The sequence below is a fragment of the Odocoileus virginianus genome, unplaced genomic scaffold (assembly GCF_023699985.2).
Source record: "Odocoileus virginianus isolate 20LAN1187 ecotype Illinois unplaced genomic scaffold, Ovbor_1.2 Unplaced_Contig_10, whole genome shotgun sequence".
Taxonomy (NCBI): Eukaryota; Metazoa; Chordata; class Mammalia; order Artiodactyla; family Cervidae; genus Odocoileus; species Odocoileus virginianus.
In genome coordinates, this window is record NW_027224327.1 from 413,008 (window position 1) to 425,946 (window position 12,939).

Here is a 12,939-nt window from a genome sequence, read left to right on the forward strand (position 1 = left end):
CTGGGCCTGCCCTATGCAAATTGGGCTCAGCCAGGAGTGCTGTTCTACCTGAAGTCCTCACTCCGGTCCTCGGACCTTTCTTTGACCTTCCTTTGTTCTATTTTCGCGGGCTTTTCCCTTCCTTGTCTTTTAGCCACCGCCATTTTGGACTCCTTTTCCCTATTCTAACTACCTAACACTTTCATGGAATGTTCAAAACAAATTGTAAACCTGACCACATTTCCTCTCCACTGCTGTCATTCTAGTCCAGATATAGGCAGAGTGTGCCTGTATCTAGTTGAGAAGAGCTTTACATTTTTAAAGGTTTAAGAAAAAAGACAAAGAATCTGGGATGATGATCATATGTAATCCACAATGACTGAAATATTCTCTGCTCCTCTACAGAAAGCGTGTTGACCTCTGCTCTAGTCCAGGCCATGCTTGCCTGAATTATTGTGGTTGCCTCCTAACTGTTCTCCCTTCTCTCCTTTTTCATCTTAGTTTCTTCTTCCACCCACCTCCAATCGATTGTCTACACTGCAGCCAGAATGACCCAAATGTCTGTGGTTTCAGACACAAACCAGAGCTTCTGTCCCCATTACTTGAAGCCTCCAAATGGCTTCCCAGTGTACAGAGTTAAAATCCAAACCCCTTGCTGCCACCTCGGCTCCTGCTAGTTTTGCCCTAGTTGTTGAATCTCCAGCTTGTTTTCTCTGCACCCACACCCCTGTCCCCACTCCATGCCTTTCCACTTTGCATCCTCTCTCCTTATCTGGAACTCTTTTTTTCCCCCTAGATTTCACCATCTTGGCAGCTCAAATTGCAACTCTTTAAAGAGGCCAGCCCCAAGCACCATGTCTAATCTAGCACTCTTCTCAGGCTAATCTGCTTCATTGCTTTTCTTATCCCTTTCTCCCCACTAGAATGTAGACTCCAGGAGCACTGGAAGCTTCTCATCTAGATCTCCTTTTTGAATCCCAGTCTATTTGGTGGGTGCTCAATAAAATGTGTTGAATGAATGAGCAGATATGGAGAAGGTTATAAGAGCATAAGTGAGCATTAAAGCATAAGGGCCTGCCTTGGAGTGTTTTTAAAAATTCCCCAAGGGTTGTGGTGAAGTTTCGATAAGATGTATAAAACACTTAGCATCTGGCCACAAACACCTGGGCTCAAGGGCAGTCTGCCTTCGCCCCTTCTCTATTTCAAATGCAAATAAACCTGGGAATTACAAGACATCCGTGGGTAGGTGTGTGTGAAAGAGACATAGAAAGGAGGAGAGATTCAGTTGAGACAACCCTGGGGCCATACTAGTTACTAAAATACTGAAATATTTCCGTAAGTAACCTCTGATCACTCCTGTCTCCCCAGGACCTCACTATAATCTGGCAATTAGAGAGTTACTGCCTGACAACATCTAGGCCATTGGCCTAGCTTCTAGGTCATTAAATGTTTTGAAAAGCACCTGCTTATTGAAAATTTATAACTGGCAGAAGTAAGTTACTGGAGAAGGTGAGTTCTGACTAGCTGCTGAAAAGAACATTTTTTACCAAGAGCAGCCTCTGGTAAAGGCAGAGTCCTCTGTATCTTGTCTTATATAGAAAAGCAAGCTATTATTATTATTAAAACTAGCTCATTTTTCCCCACCAAGAACAGGATACATTGATAATGGTTTTTCTACTTCACAGAGGCATATACAACTGTCAGCTCCTTCATGTGATACTGAAATGCAAATAGAGATGTTGAAAGCTGTGAGATTCTAGATGAAGAGCTGTGTGGTTTCCCCAGCTGTGAGTTTGCAGTAAAAAGGAAGTGTGTGCCAGGCTGGCTCCAGGTGGCATTGGAACCTTGCTAAGGTGTTTCAAGCGCAAGATTGGTTGACACAGTCTATCCAGGGGTCAGCAGGCCTGCACATTCTGAGTTCCTGTCCACACAGAGAAGAGGAGGGCGTTTGGCAGACCTCTGTCCATGCTAAAGTACACTGACCTGAGTAAGAAGGCAAGTTCAGTTCTTAAATCCTCTGTAAAGAAGGGAAGTATAAATGTTTACCTCTTTTGTGTCTGTTTACTCAAGCATCTAATTTTTACTTTAAGGGGAAAAAAAAGTAAGTTTTATGTATTTCTCCAGTTTTATTGAGATATAAATGACATGGAACTTTGTATTAGTTTATGGCATCACCAACTCAATGGACATGAGTTTGAGTAAGCTTCAGGAGTTGGTGATGGACAGGGAGCCTTGTGTGCTGCAGTCCATGGGTCACAAAGAGTTGGACACGACTGAGTGACTTAACTGAACTGAACTGATGGTGTATAACATAATGGTGTACAACATAATATAAGCAAAATGACCACCACAATAAGTTCAATTAACATCCATCACCTCACATATTTACAATTTTTTTTTCCCGTGAAGAGAACTTTTAAGGTCTCCTCTCTTGTGTGTGTGCTAAGTCACTTCAGTCGTGTCTGACTCTTTGCAACCCTGTGGACTGTAGCCCGCCAGGCTCCTCTGTCCATGGGATTCTCCAGGCAAGAATACTGGAGTGGGTGGCCATGCCCTTCTCCAGGGGGTCTTCCCAACTCGGGAATTGAACTGGGTCTCCTGCATTGCAGGCAGATTCTCTACCATCTGAGCCACCATGGAAGCCCTGCTCATAGCAACTTTCAAATATATAATGCAGTATTTTTAACTCCAGTCATCATGCTGTACATTATACCCCCAGGACTTATAACTGGAAGCTTTGTACCTTTTGCCCAACTTCACCTATTTCCCCCACTCCTGACCCCCCACCTCTGGCAACCACGTATTTGTTCTGTTTCTGTGAGCTGGGTTTTTTAGATTCCACATATAACTGAGATCATGTGGCATTTGTCCCTCTCTGTCTGACTTATTTCAATTAGCATGATACCCTCAAGGTCCAGCAAAATCAAAAATATTTTGATTACAAACCATTTAGCTCCTGAAAAACTCATCTGTTTAACAGATGAGTATAGCCCACAAACAAGTGACCATAACATACTCTGCCAATTTCTCTACTAGACAAAGTGAGAATCAGCTCTGGATAGAGAGCTTTTTCTGTACTTAAGATACTTGTTTTGTTTTTTTGAGAAATAAGACTCTGTGTTTTCAGTAACAATGGATGGACCTAGAGATTATCACATTAAGTGAAGCAAGCCAAAGACAAACATGATTTCACTTATATGTGGAATCAAAAAAAAAAATGATAACAAATGAATCCATTCACAAAACAAAAATGTATCCACAGACATAGAAAACAAACTCCTGGCCACCAAAGGGGAAAGGGGGTCCAGTAAACAACGAGCTTGGGATTAAAATAGACACACCACCATACACGGAGTAGATAACCAACAAGGACCTACTGTATACCACAGGGAATTATACTCAATATCTCATAATAACCTATAATGGAAAAGAATTCCTACAGGGACCTCAGTGAATTTCACCTGGGATGGGCCTGGGGCTGCAGGGCACCAACTTGGTGGCAACTTAACATCCTAGCAGTGCACCAACTTGGCATGCTTGAGGATAGCGATGATGTCGCCCCCCACAGTCACACCCGGTTCATCCATGATTTCCTTGTTGAGATCCAGCAGCATGCTCTCCTGGATCCTATTATCCACAAACATCACTCATAACTGACAGAAGGTCCTGGAGGAATGCCAGCTTCCTTAGAGAACAGGGTCCATTCAGAAAGGACCACAGTAATTGAGACTGTTGTCTCCCTGGCCTTCACGCTGCTCCCTGGAGTACTGTGTGACCTTGGCAAGTGACTTCACCATCAGGCCTCTGTGTCCTCATTAGAAGCCTTTAAGCACTGTATCCGCCCACTGTAGCTGCAGAGTCCGCTTCATGTGTGCACGCTAAGTCACTTCAACTCTGTTCAACTCTTTGCGACCCACAAGACTCCTCTACCCATGGGATTCTCCAGGCAAGAATACTGGAGTGGGTTGCCATGCCCTCCTCCAGGGGAACTTCCCAACCCAGGGATTGAACCCAGGTCTTCTGTGGCTCCTGCACTGCAGGCAGATTCTTTACTGCTGAGCCACCGGGGACACCCCACACTGTTCCCTACTGGACTCAATTTCCTGTCTCTACCATTAAAGCCCATCTCTAGTGCTGGCTTTCTTTCCCTCTGGGCCCACGACTACTCATGCCACTCACCTTCACTTCTGGCAGCACTCAAGATATTTGCTCTACAGTAAACCCTCTACATATGAACCTTCAAGTTGTGACTTTCAAATATGTGAACATGCCTTGACAACCTGATGGAACTGGAGGCCCAGAGTAAGGACAAAAGAGAAGTAACTGAAGAACCAAAGAGATTCATGATGCAGGAAATGGCAAGGGGATTTTCTTTTTTTTGACAAGGCATTGTTAGTTTTTTTTTTTAATAGTAGAAGATGTTTACCAGTTTTCACAATCAATAGCCAGACCAAAAACAAAAAAAAAGATAACTATAGTTGAATGCCATAATGGGAACATGATTAACTTAACAATATGAAATAATCATACACAATTTGGGAGGTCAAGCAGAGTGATGTGGTAAGTGGAAGTGCATACATGCACATGTTTTCATCCACCCAGCCAGTCTGTCTTTTGGTTGGTGCATTTAATCCATTTACATTTAAGGTAATTATTGATATGTATGATCCTATTACAGTTTTCTTAATTGTTTGGGGTTTATTTTCTGTAGGTCTTTTCCTTCTTTTGTGTTTCCTGCCTAGAAAAGTTCCTTTAGCATTTGTTGTAAAGCTGGTTTGGTGGTGCTGAATTCTCTTAACTTTTGCTTGTCTGGAAAGCTTTTGATTTCTCCATCAAATCTGAAGGAGAGTCTTGCTGGGTAGAGTATTCTTGGTTGTAGGTTCTTCCCTTTCATCACTTTAAATATATCATGCCATTCCCTTCTGGCTTGTAGAGTTTCTATTGAGAAATCAGCTGATAACCTGATGGGAGTTCCCTTGTATGTTGTCATTTTTCCCTTGTTGCTTTTAATATTTTATCTCTGTCTTTAATTTTTGTCAGTTTGATTACTGTGTGTCTTGGTGTGTTCCTCCTTGGGGTTTATCCTGCCTGGGACTCTCTGTGCTTCCTGGACTTGGTTGACTATTTCCTTTCCCATGTTAGGGAAGTTTTCAGCTATTATCTCTTCAAATATTTTCTCAGGTCCTTTCTTTCTTCTTCTGGGACCCCTATAATGTGAATGTTGGTGCATTTAATGTTGTCCCAGAGGTCTCTTAGTCTGTCTTCATTTTTTTTTTTAATTCTTTTTTTCTATGTTCTGTGGCAGTGATTTCCACCATTCTGTCCTCCAGGTCATTTATTTTCCATTTTTCTGCCTCAGTTATTCTGCTCTGGATTCCTTCTAGTGTATTATTCATCTCTGTTTGTTCTTTAGTTCTTGTAGGTCTTTGGTAAACATTTCTTGCATCTTCTCCATTCTTTTCCCAAGATCCTGGATCATCTTCACTATCATTATTCTGAATTCTTTTTCTGGAAGGTTGCCTATCTCCACTTCATTTAGTTGTTTTTCTGGGGTTTTATCTTGTCCCTTCATCTGCTTTTTCATCGTGATTAACATTTTTCATCCTGATTAACTGTAATGTGGTTTTCCTAGCTGCTGCAGGATTGTGCTTCTTCTTGCTTCTTCTGTCTGTCCTCTGATGAGGAGGCTAAGAGTCTTGTGTAAGCTTCCTGATTCAGGGGACTGGCAATGGAAAAACTGGGTCTTGCTCTGATGGGCAGGGCCTTGCTCAGTAAAGCTTTAATCCAATTATCTGCTGATGGGTGGGGTTGTGCTCCCTCCCTGTTAGTTGTTTGGCCTGAGGTGACCCAGTCCTGGGGTCTATGGGCTCTATGGTAGGGTTAATGGTGACCTCCCAAAGGGTTTACACCAAGGGAGAACTTCAGAGCCGGGACCCTGTGATGAGTCCCTGCCAACCCGTGCCTCCACAGGAGACCCTCCAACACTAGCAGGTAGCTTTGGTTCAGTCTCCTGTGGGGTCACTGCTCCTTTCCTCTGGGTCTTGGCATGTACAAGATTTTGTTTGTGCCCTCCAAGACTGGAGTCTCTGTTTCCCTCAGTTCTGTGGAAGTCCTATAATCAAATCCCACTGGCCTTCAAGGTCAGATTCCCTGGGGATTCCCAGTCCCTTTGTCAGATCCCCAGGCTGGGAAGCCTGATGTGGGGTTCAGAACCTCACAACAGTGGGAGAACTTCTTTGGTATTACTGTTCCCCAGTTTGTGGGTCACCCAGTGGGCATGGGATTTGATTTTATCATGATTGAACCCTTCCTACCCTCTAGCTGCAGCTTCTTCTTTGTCTTTGGAAGTGAGGTATCTTTCTGGTGGGTTCCAGCATCCTCCTGTTAATGGTTGCTCAACAGTTAGCTGCAGCTTTGGTGCTCTAGCAGGAGGAGAGGAGTGCGTTCTTCTACTCCACCATCTTGAACAAGAATCCAAGGCTTTTCTGGTTTTGAACCACAGGACCTGAATGTAGAGTGGTAATTGAAGGTAAATGGCAGGAGCCATGCATAATGCAATTCAGTGCTACCATGTCATTTATGATGAGAAAAAAAGAGTTACTACCCAGATATCACCAGATTGTTTTTTCAATGGGGTAGATAGAATTGAATCCAGCAAGGAACCAGAACTTGTGCTGTCAATGACAGGCATGAGTGAAATTTCAGCTTGCCCTCCGTCTCCTATCGCCGACAATCATTCAGCTCTACCATCTCCCACATCATCTTTCTTCTGAGTCACCTGATTAACAGTAGGAACCAGAAGGTCTGTCTCCTCAGTGAAATATGTTGTTTTCAGTCACTAAGTCAAGTCTGACCCCATGCACTGCAGCATGCCAGACTCCTTTGTCCTCCATTATCTCCCAGAGTTTACTCAAATTCATGTCCACTGAATTGGTGATGCTATCTAACCATCTCATCCTCTGCCAACCCCTTCTCCTTTTGCCTTCAATCTTTCCCAGCATCAGGATCTTTTCCAGTGAGTTGGCTCTTCATATCAGGTGGCCAAAGTATTGGAGCTTCAGCTTCAGTATCAGTCCTTCCAATGAATATTCAGGGTTGATTTCCTTTAGAGATTGACTGTTTTGATCTCCTTGCAGTCCAAGGGACTCTCAAGAGTCTTCTCCAGAACTACAATTTGAAAGCATCAATTCTTTGGCACTCAGCCTTCTTTATGGTCCAACTCTCACATCTGTACATGACTACTGGAAAAACCATAGCTTTGACTATATGGACCTTTGTCAGCAAAGTGATGTCTCTGCTTTTTAATACACCATCTAGGTTTGTCATAGCTTTTCTTCCAAGGAGTGTCTTTTAATTTTGTGGCTGCAGTCACCATCCACAATGATTTTGGAGTCCAAGAAAAAATAAAATCAGTCACTGCTTCCATTTTCCCCCTTCTATTTGCCATGAAGTGATGGGACTGGATGCCATGATCTTAGTTTTTTGAATGTTGAGTTTCAAGCCAGTTTTTTCACTCTCTTCTTTCACCTTCATCAAGAGGCTCTTTAGTTCTTCACTTTCTGCCATTAGAGTGGTATCATCTGCATATCTGAGGTTGTTGATATTTCTCCCAGCAATCTTGATTCCAGCTTGTGAGTGAAATGTGGTCTCTGCCAAAAGAACCAGGTGGACAAGGATGCTTGTCCTTCATTCAAGGCTTCAGGTTAAAAAAATATCTCCTCCAAGAACTCAAAATCTGAAACCTGTGCCACATGTGGGTTTGAATTCAAATTTATGCTACACATTCTATGCTGTAGGAATCTCTATGCTGAGAAGTTATTGTAAGAAATATTCCAAAAAAAGAGAAATATTTCAAGGCCATCGATACCAGAAGTCTAGGAGACCTGCAGACCCCTCTGTAAAAACATGTCAATAAACTCGACACATTTCCTCTCTAAAGGGCAAAATTAACAAACAAATAGAGAACTAGAACTTGAGATAATCAGTCTGAAAGCGAGTAGAAATTAAATGTCTTTAAGTTATGAAAGAAGCAATAGAAACCATGATGAAAGAATAAGACACTGTGGAAAAAAGAACAAGGTGATTTTGAAAACATCAAGTTGAAAATTATGAAGTAGAGACTACAGTCACTGAAGTAAGAATTCAGTTAGCAGGACTGAAGAGGATGGAAATGGGGGAGGAAGAGGGGAAGTGACTATTAATGGTGTAGGTTTCTCTTTGAAATGCTGGAATGTTCCACACTTAATTCTTGTGATGGCTTCACAGTTCTGTGGCTATACTAAAGAATATACTAATTAATAAATTAATTTGTAAACCTTAAATGTGTATGTCAATTCTACTTCAATGAAGCAGTTTAAAAAAAAATCTCAGAGGGAAATTCCCTGACAGTTCAGTGCCCCTGGTCAGGGAGCTAAGATACCACAAGCCGCATGGTGTGGCCCAAACAAATTTAAAAAAAAAAGGGAGAGAGGAAGGAGCATGGGAAATAAGCTGCAGTTAAAAGTGGCAATGACTAAAGAACTGTCCCAAATTATAGAGGGCATGAATCCATAGACAGCAGCAGCAAAAATTCCCAGAGTGTAAGACTGAATCCATTCCTCGACATCTTGAAGTGAAATTGTAAAACACAAAAAAACAAGAAGGAACTCATAAAAGCAGTTAGAAACAACAGATTATTTACAAAGGAACATTAAGACTGTCAGAAATCTTACCAGCAACAAATAGCATCCTCAAAGAACCCTGGAAAGTTAATGTCTATGTAGAACATAGAATTCTACAACTACTACTCAAAATGAGGGTGGACATACTTGGCTAAAGAAAGGCCAAGAACGCTTACTCTCATTCTCTTATTCAAAGAACTACCAAAGGAACATCTCTGTGAAAATGAAAACTAACCCAGGAGGAAGGAGGGATGCAGAGAGGAAACGATGAGCAAGTAAATTGCTAAAAATATGGACAAGTCTCTGCATTGACTGTAAACATTGTGTATTTGTGTGTGTGTTGAGGGTAATTAAAAACAAGAGTGAATCTAAAATCCTGGACAAAAACAGCACAGAGGTGGGAGTAGAGACTCAGGGATAATTTTGTGGTCTTTGTATTACTCAGGAGAGTAACAGACTTCAAACGGGAAATATGTTTTCTTTTTGTTTGTCTCGCTGAGGCTGCAGACTCTAAGAGTAGGTGTTCTATCTTGTTTCTGTATCCTCATGTGTATAAAGCAGCACCTGACACAAAGAAGTTGCTCACTATGTGTAAATAGAGGGGATTCTTTTGTACCTTTTAAATGAGAAAAATGTTACCTTATTTAAGCATTCTTGAAAACTAATTAGGGTGCACATTTCCCCATTAACTTGGTAATTGAATGTAACTTGTGTCTATGTCCTTTCTGAAATTGGAGTCCTAATATTATATCTTTTAAAATTTACTTTTAAAAGCTGTTTATAAACATCTTCACCTTCTGCTTGTCTTCTCTGCTATGTCTCTCAATTGCCTTTTTAGGGATTTTACACAACTTTTTATGTAATCATCTTTCACCTTTTTAAATTCTTCTATCATTAAGTTTAGAAAGTATTGCTTTTATTGCTTTTTACATGTCTTCTAACTTCAACATGAGTTTCAACATGGAGAACTGTTAAATTCCCTATTAACAAGGAGAATGTATTTAAGACATGTGTGGTCACAGGCTGGTGTTGATATGGCTTGGGAGCTAGAGGCTGGTCTGAATTTAAAAGGACTTCATCTTTCTGGCTTACTTAGCTCTTAAGCCAGAAAGATAAAGACTATTACAGTATACTAACACATATATATGGAATTTAGAAAGATGGTAACGATAACCCTATATGCAAAACAGAAAAAGAGACACAGATGTATAGAACAGACTTTTGGACTCTGGGAGAAGGCGAGGGTGGGATGTTTCAAGAGAACAGCATCGAAACATGTATATTATCTAGGGTGAAACAGATCACCAGCCCAGGTTGGGTGCATGAGACAAGTGCTCGGGCCTGGTGCACTGGGAAGACCCAGAGGGATCGGGTGGAGAGGGAGGTGGGAGGGGGAACTGGGATGGGGAATACATGTAAATCCATGGCTAATTCATTTCAATGTATGACAAAAACTACTGTAATGATGTAAAGTAATTAGCTTCCAACTAATAAAAATAAATGGAAAAAAAAAATAAAAGGACTTCAGTTTGAATCCAGGAGTATCCGGTGCCTGAACCACATTTATTAGTAGAATTATAAATATCGGAAGCCTTTAAAGGTAATAAATCTTGGGAGTTTTGCTTTTGAAATTCAACATACAAGTTTTCAGCCTACTTAAAAGGCAGAATTAATTAGGAACGAGGTTTTCAACACAAGATGAAGTATTCAACTTTTCACTATTCACAAATGTTACCTTAAAATAGCCATTATAATTTTGTCCATGAGCACTAGTATTAAAGAGGCAGGTTTTTAAAACCGGAATTTGTACCATACACAAAAACCGGACTCAGTGATGCATAGAAAGTGATATAGTAGCCTTCAAAACTCTGGAGACACAATTTGGATGAATGGTCGGCCATTGTTACTGCTGCGCCTGTGAGCACTGTCAGCCTTGCTGAAATGCTGTCAACGCTTTGCAGGACATTTGTGTTGGGAGCTAAGAGCTGTGTTGTCCACTGGCTACATGTGACTATTTAAAAAAAAAAAAATCTTTTTGCTGTGCTGGACCTTAGTTGCAGCATGTGGGATCCAGTTCCTTGACCAGGGATCGACCCTGGGCCCACTGCATTCTGAGTGTCACAGCCACTGGACCACTGGGGAGATTCCGTGAGTATTTACATTTTAAAATTTAAGACTACATTTACAGTGCAGTTCCTCAAGTGCTCAAGGGCTACCGGTAGCAGGCAGATACAGAAGAGTCCTATGTTCCTCTGGACAGCGTTGCCTTGTCTTCCACAATTCTCAGGGGTCTTCTGGGCTGCTTCTCCACCTCCACCCTGTCTCACCAAGCCCTCGCTTCCAACTGTGTTATTTCAAGTATATTCTTGCTCTCCCTGCACTCCTCACTGTCCAGAAAACAGGGGCAGCAGATCACTAAACAACACTTATCCCTTAAGCAGCCCTCGCCCTCAGCAGTGGAAGTCGGTCAGGCGTGCTCTACTCTCCGCGATCCCATGGACTTCAGCCGCCAGGTTCCCCTGTCCATGGAGCTCTCCAGGCAAGGATGCTGGAGTGGAGAGCTGTTCCCTTCTCCAGGGGGTCTTCCCAACCAGGGATCGAACCCAGGCTTCCCGCATTGCAGGTGGATTCAAAGCCCTCCCTTAGCGTTGTGTACACAAAATTCCAAGACTCCAGCAGATAGAACTGCCTTCATCCTGCTGTCACCACTCAATGTTCTGCCTTTTAGTCCCAAACTGTCCTCCCGCTGATGCTGGAAGACACAGGAGAGCCACACGCAGATGCATCACTGACTGTCCAGGGCCTGCACTCTGCTTAGGCCCATCTGTTTCACCCAGGGGTAGTTTCACCCAACAACTTGAGGGCAGTAGCCCTGCTTCTTCCTTATTTCTCACAAGTGTCTAGATATTTAATAACGATTGATTTTATATACTAAATTGTACCAGCACTGGGACTGATCAGAACTTTCCCCAGGAGAGATCTGAACTAAGTACCAGGAAATTCTTGTTGGTGTTCTTTTAAGTGCAATAGTCAAACTTACGGAGAAGTGTATTTTTAAAATGCATGCTTAAATTTTGTTTTTTTTTTCTTTATTTATTTTTATTAGTTGGAGGCTAACTACTTTACAATATTGTAGTGGTTTTTGCCATACATTTACATGAATCAATGAATTAATGAAGTTAATGAAGTGCCATGCTGCTTTAAAATGCTTCCTGGAAAAATATAATAAAGCAAGTATGACAAACGTGTTAAATGTAGGTGATGAACATCCTGGTGTGATCAATGCATTAGCCTTTTAGCTCTTCTGGGCTTCGTTTTTTAATAAAAAGCTGAAAGAATGTCACACAACCAACATACCAATGGTTCAGGTATTTTAGTTCATCCTTTTATTGCTAAATGGTATTCCACTGTATGGCTATATCAGATTTGTTGATCGACCCACCTCCTGGTGGACATTCAGATTGTTTCCTGTTTGGGGCTATTATGAATAATGCTGTAATTATTCATACACAAGTCTTTGTGTGGGTTTGAGAGATAAGCATAAAATATTCATTTTTATTTTATAAGCATAGTCGTTTTATGCAGCTTGTGCTTAGGCCACATTCAGTAGTGCTGTTTTTCAAGACTCAAGTTTAATAGATTTTTATAAAACCAAAATGACTAGAATTTTCAGGAAAGCTTTTCTGGTTCATTTAGTTTTCCAGTGAGGTGAGGCTTTGACAACATGACATCTTTATTTCAATGTGTCTGAATTCTGCTTTTGCCAACAGTGCAAGTCTAGTGATGTTTCATAGATGACCCAAGAGTTTGCAAGGTCTCCTGCTCACTGGACAGTGAGCTGCTGTCCAGGACTGTAGAGAACCGGTCCAGCAGAAGGCACAGACCAGGCTGCGCATCTGTAACACAGCATGAGGTTGCTTTTACCCATCATCCTGATATGAGCTATTGTTTTTTAAATCTGCTTCTAGTTGCCTTACTACCTGCCATTTATTAGCGCCTAACTATACGCCAGGTGCTTTACACAGTGTAAAATTCTCCAGCGGCTCACCTCAGAGAATCAGGTGGGAACCCCGTAGTGATGGCGGCAGGTCCTGCTCCCGCCACACAGCACACACACCTGGACGACAGCTTGAGTCTGGTATCTGGGTCTGTTTTCTGTTCCACTGCCTGGCGCCAACCATGTAACTGCCTCTTTCAAAAAGTAACTCCACAGGCTTCAAAAAGTAGTCAGTTTGCTTTGTTTTCATAGTCTGATACCAGTGCCAGTGGGTAGGCTACCAAATCCTTGCACCAATTTCTA